Here is a 17,340-nt window from a genome sequence, read left to right on the forward strand (position 1 = left end):
TGCAGTGTCTTAAAATCTTATCACCACCCTGGCAGTGAGGCTGTGTTATCTCCAGGAAGATGAGGTCAGAAAAGGCCGGAGTTTAAGGGACTTGCCCAAGCCCCAAAGCCCTGAAGCCATGGTACTGGAATTTCAAATTTTGTCTGTGGATTGACACCAGCATGCCTCTCCCAGGCAGGAAGCTTACCAACTGGGAAACACCAGGCTTATTTACCTAATAATTATTTCTTTCCTATGAGAAAAAAGTCAACTGCCAGGCTCCTTAATTCCAGACTGCCTGTGTTGGTTTCCCCAGGAGATGGAATCCTGAGCGTCAAGAGTTCTAGCCACAGGGGCTGGGACCACCAACCAGCTGGCTCTGATTAGCTGAGCTGCCACTGGTGTCCTGGAACAACTGAGGTCTTGGGTCACCAAGGGTTGGGAAGAGGGACCCTGAGGCCTGGAAGGAGCTTGAGTCCCTGGGTGGTTGGCTTAGGGGCTGGGTCTGCTGGAGACAGTCCCACCTCCTCCCCTGTTGCACAGAGCAGTTAGAGACCAAGACAGCTTGGTGTGAAACAGAGCAAAGATGCAAAGAAGAAGCAAATGGGAGGGCTTGGGCAAGTTGCTTGATCTTTTTGAGACCCATTTTACCCATCTGTAAAGTGGAGATATTAATAATCTCGATTAACATTTTGATCATTCACAAGCTCATGTCTGGGGCTTCCCTGGTGGCGCAGTGGTTGAGAGTCCGCCTGCCGATGCAGGGGACGCCGGTTCGTGCCCCGGTCCGGGAAGACCCCACATGCCGCGGAGCGGCTGGGCCCACGAGCCATGGCCGCTGAGCCTGTGCGTCTGGAGCCTGTGCTTCGCAACGAGAGAGGCCACAACAGTGAGAGGCCCGCGTATCGCAAAAAAAACCAAAACCAAAACCAAAACCAAAACCAAAAGCTCATGTCTGTGAATGGATAAAGAAGATGTGGCGCGTATATACAATGGAATATTGCTCAGCCATAAAAAGAAACGAAATTGAATTATTTGTAGTGAGGTGGATGGACCTAGAGACTGTCATACAGAATGAAGTAAGTCAGAAAGAGAAAAACAAATACCGTATGCTAACACATATATATGGAATCTAAAAAAAAAAAAAAAAAAAAAGGTTATAAAGAACCTAAGGGCAGGACAGGAATAAAGACGCAGACGTAGAGAGTGGACTTGAGGACACGGGGAGGGGGAAGGGTAAGCTGGGACGAAGTGAGAGAGTGACTTGGACTTATATACACTACCGAATGTAAAATAGATAGCTAGTGGGAAGCAGCCGCATAGCACAGGGAGATCAGTTCGGTGCTTTGTGACCACCTAGAGGGGTGGGATAGGGAGGGTGGGAGGGAGACGCAAGAGGGAGGAGATAACGGGGAGATATGTATATGTATAGCTGATTCACTTTGTTATAAAGCAGAAACTAACACAGCAATGTAAAGCAATTATACTCCAATAAAGATGTTAAAAAAAAAAAAAGCTCATGTCTGCAAAGCACCTTGCCTGGGTCATAGTTGATACTAATGAATGTAAGTCGTCAGCTTTACTTGTGGGGCACCTGTTAGTGCCCCCATTGACTCAGGTTCCCATTAGGATGTGATGCTGTCTGCTCCATCTCCACCCTCCTGAACTGTGTTGAGATGACATTTGTCTTGTCTTTAAAATACTTCAGTGATCCAAGGCTGACTGTTGGGCCAATGGAGGCTGTTATTAGGTACACAGGTAGAAGAGGACTGGGTGGAGATAAATAGGTTTACTTCGTGTCTATATAGACCCCACTTGTGTATTCATAGTAACAAAATCCTAATGGCATGGTGTAGCTGAGAAATGCCTATCTCTGAGGCCTGGGGGTGGTTCTTACTCCAGTGGCTCTCTTGGTGTTCCTTTGGGGCAGGGAGCAGTGGAAATCTCCTTTCCTGATCTACAGATGGCATCACTGGTGTGAAACAGGATCAAGCCAGCAGCAGAACAAGAAAGTTCTGAGCTCTCTCTACCCTACCACCCTTCACACTCTTTTGGCCTCTGGTTCTTAAAGACCAAACGTAGTTTCTGAGAAGGTCTGTGGCGGCTGGCATTGAGGACAGCGTGTCGTGGACACAGGTGCTCAAAACCATTGGCTGTCGTGAGGGGTTTTCCTCTGGGAGGTCCTCTTCGCGCTTGGAACCGCAAGCTGAAATTATTGCTGAAATAAACATTTTAGCCAGGCTGTGAGGTGACTCACGCCAGGATCTTAGCACGTTAGTCCCCAGCCTAATGCGATGCTTGGTTTAAGGAGCTGCAAGAGTGCTCTTTTGGGTGACAGCGTCTGGAAATCGGCACTTTCAGGGGTTTGGGGAAGGGGAAAGAGAGATGCTTGCTTGGCGGGTTGGAGGCTTGGCACCCTGACATTGCTCGTGGGGGATGTCCTGATATCGGCAGAGTGACAGACCCTGTGCCGGCGGCAGCTCCGGCCTCCAGGGTGGGGCCCCTTCCAGGGGAGGTTACCATTTGCGCCCGGACTAGGGAACAGAGCAGGAGATGCAAAAATTAGACACAGTGTCGGTCTGCACCTGGTTCTGCCCCAAATCTGTTTGACCTTGAGAAACTCCGTTAACTCAGTTTCCCTGTTGGTGTGGTGGGAATGACTCCACTGGAGGAGAGATTCTTCCAGAGCCCCTGCAGAGTGTTCAGGTGATCGCTGAGCCTTCTGAGACTGAGAACGTGAATGATTCCCTCTTTGACTGTCCCTTCATTCAGTTACATTTCTTGAGCATCTACTCCTGCCAGGCACTGTTGTAGCTGCCAGGGATGTAGCAGCAACCAGACAACTGCAGACCTTGTTTCCATGGAGCTTATATTCTGTGGGAGGAGATTTCCAGTACACACAGGATACACACAGGATGTGTCAGGGGATGGTAAATGCTATGTACAAAAAAAAAAGCCAGGTGAGGGGTTAGCGTGATACGAGCGGGTGCTTTTTAGTATATAGGTAGGTGGTCAGAGGAGAATGAGGTGAGGTATGTGGGTGTTGAGTCCCTAAGGCAAGAGGATATTGCCGGTCGGCTAAAGGAACCAAGTCTTTTTTTTTAGCAGTGTGACTTGTGGGATCTTAGTTCCCCGACCAGGGATCGAATCGAACCCAGGCTCCCAGCAGTGAGAGCGCGGAGTTCAAACCGCGTGGCCCGCCAGGGAATTCCCCACCAAGTCATTTTTTTTTTTTTTTTTTTTTTTGGCTGTACACGGGCCTCTCACTGCTGTGGCCTCTCCCGTTGCGGAGCACAGGCTCCGGACGCGCAGGCTCAGCGGCCATGGCCCACGGGCCCATACGCTCCGCGGCATGTGGGATCTTCCCGGACCAGGGCACAAACCCACATCCCCTGTATCGGCAGGCGGACCCTCAACCACTGCGCCACCAGGGAAGACCCCAAGTCATTTTTTAAAAGTTGTTGGTAAATTAGTATCTTCGTAGACTGGGCATATCTGAAGCCTACCCAGACTACCTTCCTTATTAGCCATTTGAGTTCTTATCTCCTCTTGCCCCTTCCCCTTACATAAAGTCCCCTGGAGGGGGGGACCAGGCCTGTGTTTCTGTGTCCTGGCTTTCATTCTGTGGCCTCCCGGGGGCCAGGCTTGGTGGTGACCAAACGCCGAGCTTTGTCTTCATCAGTCAGTCCTTCCGCAACCCAGGGGGAGGTGCGATTGCTCATTTCATCCACAGATGGGGAAACTGGCGCTCAGAAAATTAGTAACTTGACTGAGATCACATAGCTAGTAGGTGTCACAGCCAGGACTTGGTCCCAGATTGTAGACCTCAAAGCAGTGTGAAAAGACCTTGTCTTGGTCTTAAGAAAGTAGGCTTGGGCTTCCCTGGTGGTGCAGTGGTTGAGAGTCCTGCTGATGCAGGGGACACGGGTTCGTGACCCGGTCCGGGAAGATACCACATGCCGCGGAGAGGCTGGGCCCGTGAGCCATGGCCGCTGAGCCTGCACGTCCGGAGCCTGTGCTCCACAACGGGAGAGGCCACAACCGTGAGAGGCCCGGCGTATCGCAAAAAACAAACAAAAACAAACAAACAAAAAAGAAAGTAGACTCACATTAAGTGTCAGGTCCATTTTTCCTTTAAATTTTTATCTCTTAAAAAAGAAGTTTGTCCTCTCCTTGATATTCCTTGGTTTAAGCAACTCAAGCATTTGCTTATCTTTGTGCCTTTAGCAATTTCCTCATTAGGTCAGCTTTGAGTTATCCCTTCTGTAAAGGATTTCTGCTGGGTTGGTGTGAGGTTGAATCTCCCCGCTGGAATCGGGGATGCTCTTGGAAAGTCACCCACTAGGACCACGAGGGTCTAGTGTGAGCCTCGTCAGTAACGGGGTGGGACAGAGATAATTGGGGTGTTGGCTGTTCTGGACAATCAGGAAGGAAAGTCACTACACTTGAATATATTTTCGATTGGTTTCCCTGGGGAGGTTTCCTGTGGCCCAGCCCCCTCCACCCTGTGTGACTGCTCACAAAGGGGGACTGAAAGTTCCTTCTGCCAGGGCAGTGAGTGCAGGGCACCAGGTTTGGAATCAAACACAACCTGGTTTGAATTCACCAGCTCTACTGCTTACTAGCTATGTGTCCCCAAGCAAGTTAGTTAATGTCCCGAGCCTCAGTTTACCCATCTCTAAAATGGGATCATATTACCCAGCTCAGAGTTGTTGGACAGGCATCTGTATGGTTAGCGTCCTTCATACCCATGGGGCCTGCTGCCTACCTATGCCGTAAAGGGGAGGGGAAATTCCCATTTATCCAGAGTCCAAAGGACTTGGGTGTGTGTGTGTATAAAATTTTTTAAATATTTGAAGTTTGAAATATTGAGATTTGATGAGACAGGTGGTTTTGAAGGAGTGCTAGCCTTCCAAGTCATCAGAAAGGCCTTCTGAGTCATCAGGAAATTTCCAGAATGGTCTTTATGTTTTGTGTAATATTCCAACATAGTCAACTGGATGATTTGCTAGAACCCTGCAGCCATTCTGGGGAAAGAAGAGTTTACTCCCTTTTCAATCATCTCAAGAGCCACAGGGCACGCATAGCCCAAGGAAAGTAGCAAACACGCCCCAGCTCTAGCCTTTCTCACCTGCGACACAGCCAGTTGGCACAAGTGGAAAATCAGGCACATTGGCGTGCGTACGGATTTTAGCCCCAGCAGATAGGCATACCAAGTGTGTCATTAAAGCCGTCCAGGGCGGTCCCCATGGGGATCCTGTGTTTGTTGTGAGTCACTAAGGGTTCTAAACACTCCAGAGAGGATGGCGAGCCGTGGTTCCAAGGTGTGTGCGTGCAGGTGTGTGCAGCTATGTTGCGTGAATTTAGTCTCCGTAAACGCGTTTCGTGTTGAGCACATCAGATGAGTACCTGTCCAGGAGGGGAAAAGTCAGGATTGCCTCCTGTTCGCACAGACCACCCCTTCCGTTCCCCTTGGGATAGCCACCCTGAAGGTGAGGACTTCAGGCTTTCTCTTGTCTGCTGTTGGGATGCCTTCAAGAGAAGCCAGTTAGAAGACGCTGATTGTGGCAGTTCCTCAGAGCCCTCACCAAATGGCATTAGCCCAGCAGGTGCTGTCGCAGCCCCAAATTTGGAAGAAATTAACAGCCAGAAAGGTATGACAGGTATGTGACTCCCGCCTGGTGTCCTGGCCCTGAACTGGGTGACGCTGAGCCTGGGCTGAGGAGAAGGGGAGTCGGTGGATTCAGTGGTGGTGAACCTCTGATTGCGTCGTGCTGGGTGTTGGGGACCTCTTCGGGAACACCCACCACCCGGTGGCCAATCTGCAGGTGCTGACAGCTTCGTCTTTTGTCGCCGCCCGGGTTTGGAGGCTGGCTTGGTCTCCCAACTAGTTTGGGCTGTAACTTTATCACAGGCATTGTGTTCAGTACCTTTTAATTGTACAGAAGCTTCAGAAAGCTCTCCCCGGGGGCCTGGAGAGAAGTAAAAACAACAGCTGCTAGTTCCTGTATGCTGTATTCCCTCACCTTACGGCTCAGCCTTGCTGGTGCACTCCTAACTCTGAAGTCCTATGTTCCCCGGGGCAGGGAAGAATCCGTATTTCTTTTGGGTAAGGTCCTATTAATGATGAAGTCACTTACTGAGGGCCGCCCAGGAGCCGAGCACTTTGTTACCTGCGTTCCTGTTCATCTCTCCCGGCCCCTGTAAGGCAGCTGGCGTTCTCCCCATCTTACTGGACAGACAGTTGAGGCTTAAAGAGGCTACACAGGTTATAGTAAGCGACTTTTCCAAGCTGCCGTGCTGGCTGCCTGCCCCACTGCTTCGTCCTTGTGGTTTCATTCATCAGCTGACGATTCCCCGACAGCCAGTGGGGCACCAGGCAGAGGCTGTGATGCTCAGACTCATGGGATTTTCTCATCTTTGGCACGCTGTCATCCAGTCAGCCAGGGACAGTCGGGAGGGAGGGCCCCTGGGGCCCAGAGCTGCTCCCTTGGCTCCAGCAGACTTACCGCATGCCTCTGGCCCAGCCGGAATCCAAAGAGGCTGGCTGGCCCATGATGGAAGATTCGACCCTGGCCATTTGGGAACCTGGAATGCAGAGCCCTGAGAGGGAAACCTCGGCAGGGATGGGGTCAATTCAGTCCCTCTCCAAAGTGAGGGAACTGAGGCCCAGAGCGAGGAAGGGACCATACTGCAAGGTGTCATGTGGAGTAGTTTCCAGGGTCAAATGTGGAAACTTACAAAGGCACTTGGACGTCTTGGCAAAGCTGGACGTTCTCTCTCTTCAACCTCTTCCCTAGCTCCCTCCTGCCTTTTGAAGGGGGGTGGGGCTCAGACTTTGGGGATCACAGCGGTCTGGGGTGATTGCTAGTGTGCAAATTCTCAGGCTCCACCTTGAGGTTTTGACTCTGTAGGTCTGGGGAAGGGCCCGGGAATCTGTATTTTTATCAAGTGCCCTGGGTGATTTTTTTTTTTTGCGGTACGCGGGCCTCTCACTGTTGCGGCCTCTTCCGTTGCGGAGCACAGGCTCCAGACACGCAGGCTCAGCGGCCATGGCTCACGGGTCCAGCCACTCCGCAGCATGTGGGATCCTCCCGGACCGGGGCACGAACGCGCGTCCCCTGCATCGGCAGGCGGACTCTCAACCGCTGCGCCACCAGGGAAGCCCGCCCTGGGTGATTTTGATGCAGGGTTTCCACAGGTCAGACTTTGAGAACCTCTGCTATTCATCTTTCTGGGGCTGGTCGATTTTAGAGTAAGGAACAAGGGAGGCCACATACTCTGGCTTTTACCCCCTGCGCCCTGACATAATCCTTAGCAGCGTCCTTTTCCCTCCCACAGGTGACCCAAAGTGGAGATGAGGTGCATGGACATCCTAGTTAAATCCCACTTCTTCCTTTTCTAATCCAGTTCTCCGCCCCCCTCTCTCCCTGCCCTGCTCACCGCCCCCCACTCATATCCTCAGAATCTGTTAGGGGCACATGCATTTCTGTCTTGTGCTCTCGCTGTGCTGTGGCAAGAAAGCAGCCCGTGTCAGGCTTTGTCTTTGCTCGGATGTCCTGCTCTGCGCCCCAGGCCGCCGCTAGCATCCACTCACCCTTTCGCTCAATCAGTATTCCTTCTTGAGCTCCTCGGAGGGGCCAGGTCCTGGGCTGGCGTGCTGAGGAGTCACAGGAGACCACACCCTTGACCGTCCTGATTCTTCAGACTTGGTACCAAACCCACCAGCCCAGGCTGCCCCCTCCCTACCCCACTTGTACCCCTTTGGTTGGTGGTTTGAATGCTGTGCCCATGGGAGACGTGGTCAGCTGAGTGGCCAGTCTCTGCTTCCTCTTGGCATCTCTCGCCGTGTCCACAGTACAGCCGGGAGCCACGGGGACTGTTTCCGTCACTTTATGTACCCTGTGGACTTTCTCAGCTCCCCTTGGTGGGGAGCCCAGGGGCTCGGATGGCTGACCAGAAAGGAGACTTCCATCCCTGGCATTCCCTGTGGGCTCTGGAGTGGACGTGGATGCCCGCACTGCCCCCCCATCCAAGTTGGACTGCTTTCTTCAGTGTGGATAGAAACGGCCGCCCTGGGTGGAGTCTTTCCTCTCTTTTGTACCCTGGAAGAGACCGGGGGAACCCCTTTTTACAGAAGGGGAAATGGAGGCACAGTGTGATCTCTTTGGGCCAGAGCTGTCTGATAGAAGTCTCTGCATGTGCTGTCCTATATGGTAGCCATTGGTTTTAAAATGTAGCTAGTATGACCACAAAACTGAATCTCAGATTTTATTTGAAAGGCCACGTGTGGCCAGTGGCTACTGTATCAGATGGTGCAGCCAGCCCTGAGTCAGGGCTTGATACCACAGATGTGTCTGTGGCCCATCACAGCTCATGAAGCCTGTGGTGTGTTTTTCCACTGTGCTCGTCTAAGGCTGCCGTGCTTCTCCATGTGGTCTCTGGACTGCCTGCGTCAAAATCACTCAGAGCTTGTGTGGTTTTTAAGTTCCTGGACCCTCTACCGGACCTGGACAGTCAAATATCTGCAGTGGTCCCAGGAATCTGCACTTTAAACTCGTCACCTCCACCCCCAGGTGATTCTGATCTTCTCTGAAGTTTGAGAACCACGGGCTCTAGCACGTTCCATCTCTACTCCTGGCGGTCTCCCCAGCCTCCAGTAGCACCTCGGTACCCTTTTGCTTTTGTCCCCCACCCCAGCCCCTACCACCCCACTTCATGCACCAGGCCAAGGGCTCTCAAGTTAGGGTGCCAAGACCAGCAAATCAGCCTCACCTGAGAACTTGTGAAGAACGCAAATTCTCAGCCTGCCCCACACCTGCAGAATCAGAAACTGGGGGTGATCCCCGCCATCAGGGTCTTAACAGACCCCTCAAGGCGATGCTGATGCCGCTTCAGCTTGGAGCCAATCGCTGCGCAAGACTGCTCTGGGAGGCCCCTTCTACTTAAATTTTCCCCCCAAGTCTCTTCTGTCTTCTCCTCCTCTCCCCCTCCCCTTCCCTCTTCCCCCTTCCCTCTGTACCCTGGCCTGTCCTCTCCCCAGCTACCAGGAGCTGCCGAGACCCTTCCACACCCAGGGTCTGCTGGGAGCGTGGCGAGATGATCCCTCTGCCTTTCATAAGGGCCAACGGGGATCCGGGCCTTACCCAAGGGGTAGCCATCACGGGGATGTTACGGGGAGGCAAGCAGAGCGGTGGCCAGCAGCACCCTCACCCCCGTCCTCTCTCCCAGCATCCCAGGTGGTGGCCGCCTGCCCACCCTGTGCCAGAAGAGCAGAGGGCCAGATGGGCCCATTTCCCTGGGGCCCCCTCTTGGGGCAGGGCCCCTGCTGCTTCCCCTGGCATCCATCAGCCCGGAGGAAGTTGGCATGGCTCACAGCTGTGCTCGACAGACAGCGCTTGTCTATTTCCTGTCTTCCCAGTGTTTACAGAAAGCAGGGGAGCTGGAGGCCGGATCAGACGTGACCGTGCTACTTATCCGCTGTGGGACCTTCCTCGTGCAGGTCGTTCCCCTCTAAACCCCAGTTTCCTATTCCATGAAATGAGATCTGTAGTGCCAGCCCGGCTTAGCTCCCAGATTTGTGGTTGCTTTTTACCCGAGCCCTTGGATGTAGATGTGCTTTGCACACTCGGAGGCACTTTACAAAGGTGGTTGGTACCACCTCAGTGCTGGTGAGGGCGGACCTGTGCCTCGGGGAGCCGACTCTCCTGGTTAGCTTGGAACTTTCCTGGTTTCAGCACTGAAAGTCCCACATCCTGGGAAACCCCACAGTCCCAGGCAAACCAGGACAGTTGGTCTCCCTAGCTGTACCCCAGTGGCTTCCAGACACTCAGCTTTGCCAGCCACACTCCGCTGCTTTTGCCATATGGAATGTGATCCCCTCCCCGACCCTGCCCCCCCAGAAGTTAAGGCATCACCTACCTGACTCCTGACCCCCTCGACCTTTGCTGATCGCATGGACCTTATGGCCCTGCCCTCACTTGCAGCTCACTTACGTCTCTGGGCATCGACCGATGGCCTGGATGACCCACCACCCAGATTCCAGCTGAGCATGTCTTTATTAAATCACATCTGCCATTCGTTTACTTATTTGCTCACTGGATAAATACTCATCAGACCCCGACTGGGTGCCTGGTGCGGACAGGCTGAGCCACGCCAGCTCTGCCCTCGTGGCGCTTACATTCTGGAGGGGTTTTCTGCCTAGGACGCCTAACTGGAACCAGAAGGATGCCCTTCCTCAACCTCTCCCTGGATCCAACAAAGCTCCTGGTTCGTCCACCTGGCAGGTGTTGAGTACCTGCTCGGCCTGGGGGTGGTGCTGGGAGCCGCGAACAATGTCGGCCGCTTTCCTGGCTCCCGTTAAGGGGCTCAGGGTCTCCTGACTGTCCCATGAACCGGCCAGCTCGTTCCCACCCCTCACCTCTTCTTCTCAAAGTCCAAATTCCATCCTTTCCTGGCCCCATGCCCCCTTCTGCACAGCCTTTCCTGCTCATTCCAGCCCTTCTGTGCGCAGTCCTGCCTTGCCGTGGGCACGTCATCTGGAGACCAGGTCCTGCAGGAACATTTCTTGAACGTTAGGTGGGGCCTTCCTCCTGAACTGGACTCGCGGAGGGGGCGGGGGCCACAGGGCGCCTACGCATCTGCCTCCCTCCCTATGCCTGGAGCACACAGTAGGCTTTCAGGAAACGCTCCGAACGGGAGGAAACACGCAGATGTGAATTTCTCAGCTGGAAGAACCTTAGGAGACATCGAATCTGGCAGATGTATTGGCGCACCTTTGGAGGAGCCTCACCTGGCAGGTAGGGCAGCACCTGGAGGACACCTGCAGCCCCACCAGTAATTGTTGGGGTTTGGAGGGGTCAGTAAATATATCCCTCTTTCCTTCTGGAATTTGGGACCTGCCAAAAGATAGAGACAGAAGTGGGACAGATAGAGCACGTGGCTTGGGTGCTGCTGGCCCCGCTCCCCTGCACGGGACCCCGTTCTCAGGCCCGGCAGCCACAGGCCCGGATCCAATGACCTAAGATAATGAGTCCATTAGGTTTTACTCCTGGCCCTCGTCCTTTGTGTCACCTGGTCATTGTATCTCCATAAGCAAGTGGACAGTTTACCTTTCAGTTTCCAGAATCTTTGAGCGTGGTAGAGCCCCCGAAGTTCTTTTGTTCATTTATTCTGCAAATAATTATGGTGCACTTGTCTGGACGAGAATCCTTCTTAAGTATCAGGGATATAGTCGTAGATAAAACAGTCCTGCCCAAAACATGGTCCTCCCCTCGTCAATCTTAAAGTCAAGGACATTTTCAGAAAATTAGACACCAGAAACTCTTTCTGTGTTTCCATTGTCATTGAAAACTTCCTGAAATGCCCTTTTGCATTCAGGGAGCCTGGACAACTCCCTTTTTGGAAGTTAGGCTTCTGCAGACCTTTCGGGTCCTAACTCAGAAGCTGAGCATCTTAGGACAGGTGGTTGTACTTGACCCTACAACTCCCACTGCTCACATGTAAGAAAATAAGAAGCCATTGCGTCAGGGAGTCTCTTCGTTGTTTGCTTATTTGTCCTCCAACCTAAGCCAGAATCCTAGTTAACTGGGCCTTGCAGCTAGCTGGGACCTTGCTAGAGGAGGTTTGATTGTGTGTTTGGGCAGCTGCAGGAGTGTTTGAAATGACCAGCAGCTCCTCTCCCTTCTCTTCCTGCTGGCCTGTTGGTGTCGGCATCAGTGGCTTCCCCCAAAGGCCGTGTGTCCCTGTGTGACCATCTCCCCAAGGTGACTGGGCTTCTGTCTGCGGCCAACCCTGATGACCGTGGGCCAGAGCCCCACCCTCTTGCTGTCACCAAGCCAGTTCCTCCCTCCTGCTTACTGGGCTGACTTGCTGGTTCTGTTCTCTGGGTTCTTTTCAGAGACTTACTGTTTGCCAGGTGGACAAACCAGTGTTCTGAGTAGTCGCGCACTTAGAGGCACCCTAGCTCCTCCCCCACTCCCATGTCACTGAAACACTGTAAGGTTCTCGTCACTTACGTGCACTCATGAAAATCATGCAGGGGAGCCTGATCTAAGCACTCCTGCTTTGCAGGGTTGCCTGCATTAAACAACCAAGATAAATTAGGTACATTAATCACCTCATTTTCCAGATGGAGTAACTGAGGCACAGGGAGGTTAAGAAACTTGCCCCAGGCCGTAAAGCCAGGAAGCAGAAGAGGTAAGATTCGACTCGAGTCCAGCTGGAGCCCAGCTGGAGCCCACAGTAGTCACCACCCTCCTGTCCCTGCCGCAGCACTCTGCAGCATCACTTGTGTCCGTCCTGAACTGTGGCAGAGTCTGAAGTGAGGAATAACAAAGGGACTCTGTCCCTGAAGGTGCCAGGCCCAGCCCTGGTGGGGAGCTCCTTGTGGCTGCCTCCCTGGGCTGGGCAGGGTCCTTGTAAAGTGTGAGGGTCATGGGGCAGCTCTGCAAAGTCCAGCCAGAGGCTCAGGTGTGGTGTGCTCCAGGTGTGGTGTCGCTGACACAGCCTGTCTTTCCCAGCGCTGTGGGTTTCCTGCTTCTCTTGGCATTAACGTGTTAAAGATAACAGAGGTCATAGGAGGGTTTGGCTACTCTCTCTGTTCACCCTATGAGCTACGGAGGCCTGATCACCAGCTCTCAGGGTGGCATCCGAGGCTCAGAGAGTTTCATGCTTAGAGCTCGATAGCTATTTGTTAAAGAAAAAAAACTAGCTTTGTATTGTTTGTACTTCTTAGTTTCCTACTACCTTCCCAGAGAGTCATGTAGTTACAGGAGTATTTGAGTTGCAAATGATAGAAACACTGCTGGAACTGACTCATAGAAAGGGAAATCAGTAGCTCCCCCTAACTGAATTGATCAGCGGTAGGTCAAGCTTCAAGCGTAGCTGCATCCAGGGGCTCAGATGAGGTCATCTCCCAGCTTTCCTTTCATCTGTTTGGCCTTTATCCTTTCTAGTGGCAAAAATGACCCCTCACAAGTCTAAGCAACGTTTATCTTTCTTGGATTCCAGTGTAGAGAGTCCTTTATTCCCAGTGTTTCTAGCAAAAATCCCAGGACTGACTCTCATTGGCTTAACTTTAATTATGCAACAGCTCTGAGCCAATCACTTAGTCCAGTAGGCAGGAATGCACTGATTGGCAGGCCCAGATCATGTGCCCTTCCTTAGAATAGGTTGGGGTAGGGGTTGTGAGCTTCCAGGGAAACGCACTGGCTGATGGTGGGGTATCAGACAAAGGAAGGTCAGGGAGAGTATTCATCCTGAGGAATGGAAGCTGGGAGGCAGTTGTACAAGCTGTTCTCTGCAGAATGTGAGCTGACTCCTTCAGCCAGTGTGTTTGTGTGTGCCCCTCGCTCACTAGGTGTTGTGAGATGCAAAGGAAAGCCTTAGATGTAGATGCTACCAGTTAATTATTTTGCAGGTTTTCTTGAGAACCTACCATGGGCCAGGCCCTGTTCTAGACCCCTGTGGAGGAGCTAGGCTTTCTCTTTTGTCCGTTGTTCCTTCTGTCTCCCCTTTTCCTTCCTTCTCTATCTTCAAGAAGCAGCTGGACTCTTGCTGTCTCTCATGTTCCTTCATAGTCTCCTGGGCATAAGTCATCACGACCCCTCCTTTCTCTCCCTCCCATCCCTCTGTTTAAGCTTTTTTTTTTCAAATCACACCTGTCCCAGGCGGGCTTGCAGGAGGACCCCTGGACCGTTGGCTTCCTGAGTGTGGGGCCTGCGTGGGCTTGATTTGAGCACCCCACACACAGCGTGCCTGCTTCCCTGAGGGCCAGCATAAACGCGTGCGGTGATGGCCCCCTCGTCAGCCTCCTGCCATGTCCCTGGTATTGCTGAGTGCGCCGAGGTCAGCGGCAGCAGCGAGGGCTTTGGGCCCTCCAGACGGCATCTGGCTTCTCTCAGCCTTCCCATAGGAGTCAGATTTTCTGGGCTGCATCGCTTGGCCATCTCCCTGGAGAGCGCTGACTGCTTCCCTCTGGAGATGACCTGAATTTATGGCATACCTAGCAGGAAGATGCTACCTTCTCACAGCAGGGTAGGGAGTGGGCAGCCTGGGAAGCTAAGAATTTAGCAAAAAGGCATGGTTGGCCTGCCTCTGCACCTGGTGTTGTTTAGGGCGTAGGTGCGGGCTCCCTGTTTCATTCCATATCAGCCCCAGGAGGAGAGCGAGGCTTCACACTAAGGCAAGTCCCCGGACCTGGAGCCCTAAATGTAGGGATATTGCAGACTGTGTACCAAGTGCTCGGGGCCATGGAGCCAGACTGCCTGGGTGCAAATCGTTCCCAGCTCCTTAACCCCTGTGAGCCTCAGTTTATCCATCTGTAAATTGGGGGCGCTAATCCTATCTAGTAGGGTTTTGTGGGGATTAAATGCGATGGCCCATGCACAGGGCTTTGCATGGTGCTTGGCGCGTAGTAGGTGCTCAGGAAACATCATTTATCTTAGTCTAATGCCGAATGGGCACTGGAGCAATACGAGGCTCACCGGAGAGATGCCAGTTTGCACAAGTCCAGGGTCAGTGACCCGCAGGAGATAAAGTCTTTGGAGCAAAGGTGAGTCTTGTCGAGGAGACATTTTTGGAGATGGCATCTGCTAGCGCTTTGCTCCCCAACTCAGAGGCAGCTGTCAGAGACTCACAACTTGTGAGAAGCCCACACCGGGGTCTTCAGGGACACTGCTTCATCTTCCCAAGCCTCGGGTTCCTCATCTTGGAATGGGAATGAGGGAAGCCACCCGGCAGAGCCTGGTATACAGTGGGTACTTAATAAGTGGAATGATGGCTTTATTAATACGTCATCTCAAATGGATTGCAAATAATAAAATGATGTTTGGGAAGCGTGGGGTCTGGTTGGTGTGGGCAGTGCTGGAGGTGCCTTTCCATGGGGGGGGGGTGTGGGAGGGCGTGTGCCCACCGGGCACTCTTCTGCCTGTTGGGATATTGAGTCCTGGCCATGACTGAGCTTTTACTTTGTTCTCCATGGCACGTGGTACAGATCCGGGCACTGTGCCTAGCAGTGAAGGGAGGTACGTGGTTACGGAGTGGGGAGCAGGGGCCTTGGGGAAGGCCTAGGGCTTCATCCCCTCACAGCATCAGGACTGCCAGGTTCAATGGCAGTGGCTGAGCCTTCACCCAGCCTGGCCAGCCCCAAAGAGGGCCCTGCCTTCCGCTGCAGGGTTCCCTGGCAGGGGTGTGGCAGTGTTTCAGAGCTTACACCGCGGGCGCTCAAGTCAAAGGAGGGCTGCTTGTGAAGGCACAAAGGCAACCTCGAGAAGCCCAAGGCCAGCCACGTGGGGTCTGGCGCCAATGCTGGGAGCCTGGAGCAGTGCCCTCTCACTCCGTCCCGCCCCCTAGGAATTTCCGAGGATTCTCCCTAACTGCCTGCCTTGCTTTACTGCTCTGCCGGGGCGTCTGCTCTTGCAGGACCTTTCCATCTCTGAAATGCCTGGGAGACAGAGAATCGGATTGGTCCCTGCCTCATCAGTAGTCTGCAAGACCCTGGGTCAGGCGACTAATCAATCATCTGCGTGTGTCAGGGCGGGCGGGCTCCCTGTATGCAGTATGGAAGGTGGTTAACTTAGGGAAACAGACTGACCCATCGAGTCCCCGGCAGGTGTTCCTCCTGAGCTGGCACCCCTGCAGGGACTGGAAACGTACTTCCTCTCTGGCAGCCCTTACGGTCTTTGATTTGTTTGAAGCATTCACTCACTGGTACATTGAGCTCCAAGTTGATCTCTTTGTAGCATCCACCCTTGGCCCGTGTCCTACCATTCGAGGATCTTACACGCTGAATCTATTTCCTTGACACGCCAACCCCTCTGACGTGAGAAGACAGCCACCGTGGCACATGAACCAGTACACCTTCCTGCACCAGCTTCCTTTCTCTAAGCATCTTTTTCCCCAGCCAGGGCAGAGCAGATTGCGCTGGGGAAGTTGGAGGACAGGATGTCTTGCCGTGGTGCGCCCAGCTTGACTAACCTTTGACTCTCATCTCCCACCCGGAGCCCTTTGTGAGGGCAGAGAGAACTTCTGGAGGCCGAAACTTCCCTTGCACATCCAAGGGAAGAATGTTCCCCAGACTGAGCCGTGTGTTCCTGGCTCTCCTGATGTTTCTTTAAGAGGACTCTGCGGGAGCCTGAAGACGTCAGGCGGGCCCTCCGGGCAGCAGGCAAGGAGAAAGGGAGCTAGGAACTCCATGGAATGCTCTTAGGGCAGGTGGGGCCGACACAGTAGCCTAGGCCAGGCCAGGGCTGTGGAATTGGGCTGCAATTCTGCACCCACCCCTGCACTGACAGCTCTTAGGTCAGAAGGAGCCCCAGAGACATCCAGTGACAAGTTCACGTACTCCTTTTGGGATCCGTAAACAGCATACACGGCCAAACGAACAGCACTCGCCTCTTGGCGAGAGGGTCCTGTCAACATCTGCCTGCGGCCAAGGGGTTACCAAAAGAGGAGGGTGGACCGAAAAGCAGCGCGTTAAATGCCAAGCCCTTGAAAAAGGAGATTGAATTTCTCTGCCTGGAAATGTTTAACTTGAGTCAGCCGCCTCCCTTCCAGACCAGGCCAGCCTGGGTTGGAGGTCTGGTTTCCGCCCCGCCACTTCCCCCAAATTAGCTCTTTGCAGGTGTGCGTGCAGAGCAAATGCTCATTTGGAAGGAGATTTATAGGTTTCTCCAGAGACAGGAGCAGGAACAATTTCCTGGGCAGCGGGGTTATCCTGGGTTAATTTTCATGATTATGGAAAGGATCTTAGCTGAAGACTCTTGGGCCCTGCCTGCCCGTGGTCTCTGCTGAAATCCATGCTGTCTGATCACCTGCATGAGGGCCAGAGGGCCACTGTCCCCTCGTCCCCTGCCTCCTGGGTTTGGGCTTCACTGCCTGGGGTCTCCTGGCTGAAGAGTAACCGGAGCTTGCATGGGGATTCCTGGAATGTCGGCAGCTATCAGTAGCTAGCCTGATAGCTGTGCCATCTGCCACCGGGGAAGGAGTGACGTCACGGGCCTGGCTGGCGAGCCACCTCAGTTCCAGAGGGACGGGACAGCAAGTCCACAGCACACGGGACTTTTTCTTGTTACAAGTCGAGTCCCAGTGCTGCCACCTGCTCCTGGTTAGGACACCTGCTGCTGGTTAGGACACCTGCTGCTGGTTAGGACACCTGCTTCTTCAATCGGCTTATTTTCTGCTGCTTGGCCCAACCGTGGAAGCAGTTCTGAAGCATCCACAAAGTGCGGGGTGTGTGTGTGTTTTGTGTACACCCGCACTGGGCCAGCCCTGTACACCCCGCCACGCGTATCTGTTCTCCTTCCCCTCAGACAGCCTCAGTGATCCACACTGTTTCAGGTGTGTCAGGAAAGATGTGTG

The 17,340-nt window shown here is 53.4% G+C and overlaps 1 protein-coding gene across 3 annotated transcripts in view; it reads left to right on the plus strand.

Annotated features, from left to right (window-relative positions):
• The window catches only part of KAZN (kazrin, periplakin interacting protein), a 1,134,217-nt gene that overhangs the window by 973,384 nt on the left and 143,493 nt on the right, over positions 1–17,340 (plus strand). The window lies entirely within an intron of this gene.

The sequence above is a fragment of the Pseudorca crassidens genome, chromosome 2, assembly GCF_039906515.1.
Source record: "Pseudorca crassidens isolate mPseCra1 chromosome 2, mPseCra1.hap1, whole genome shotgun sequence".
Taxonomy (NCBI): Eukaryota; Metazoa; Chordata; class Mammalia; order Artiodactyla; family Delphinidae; genus Pseudorca; species Pseudorca crassidens.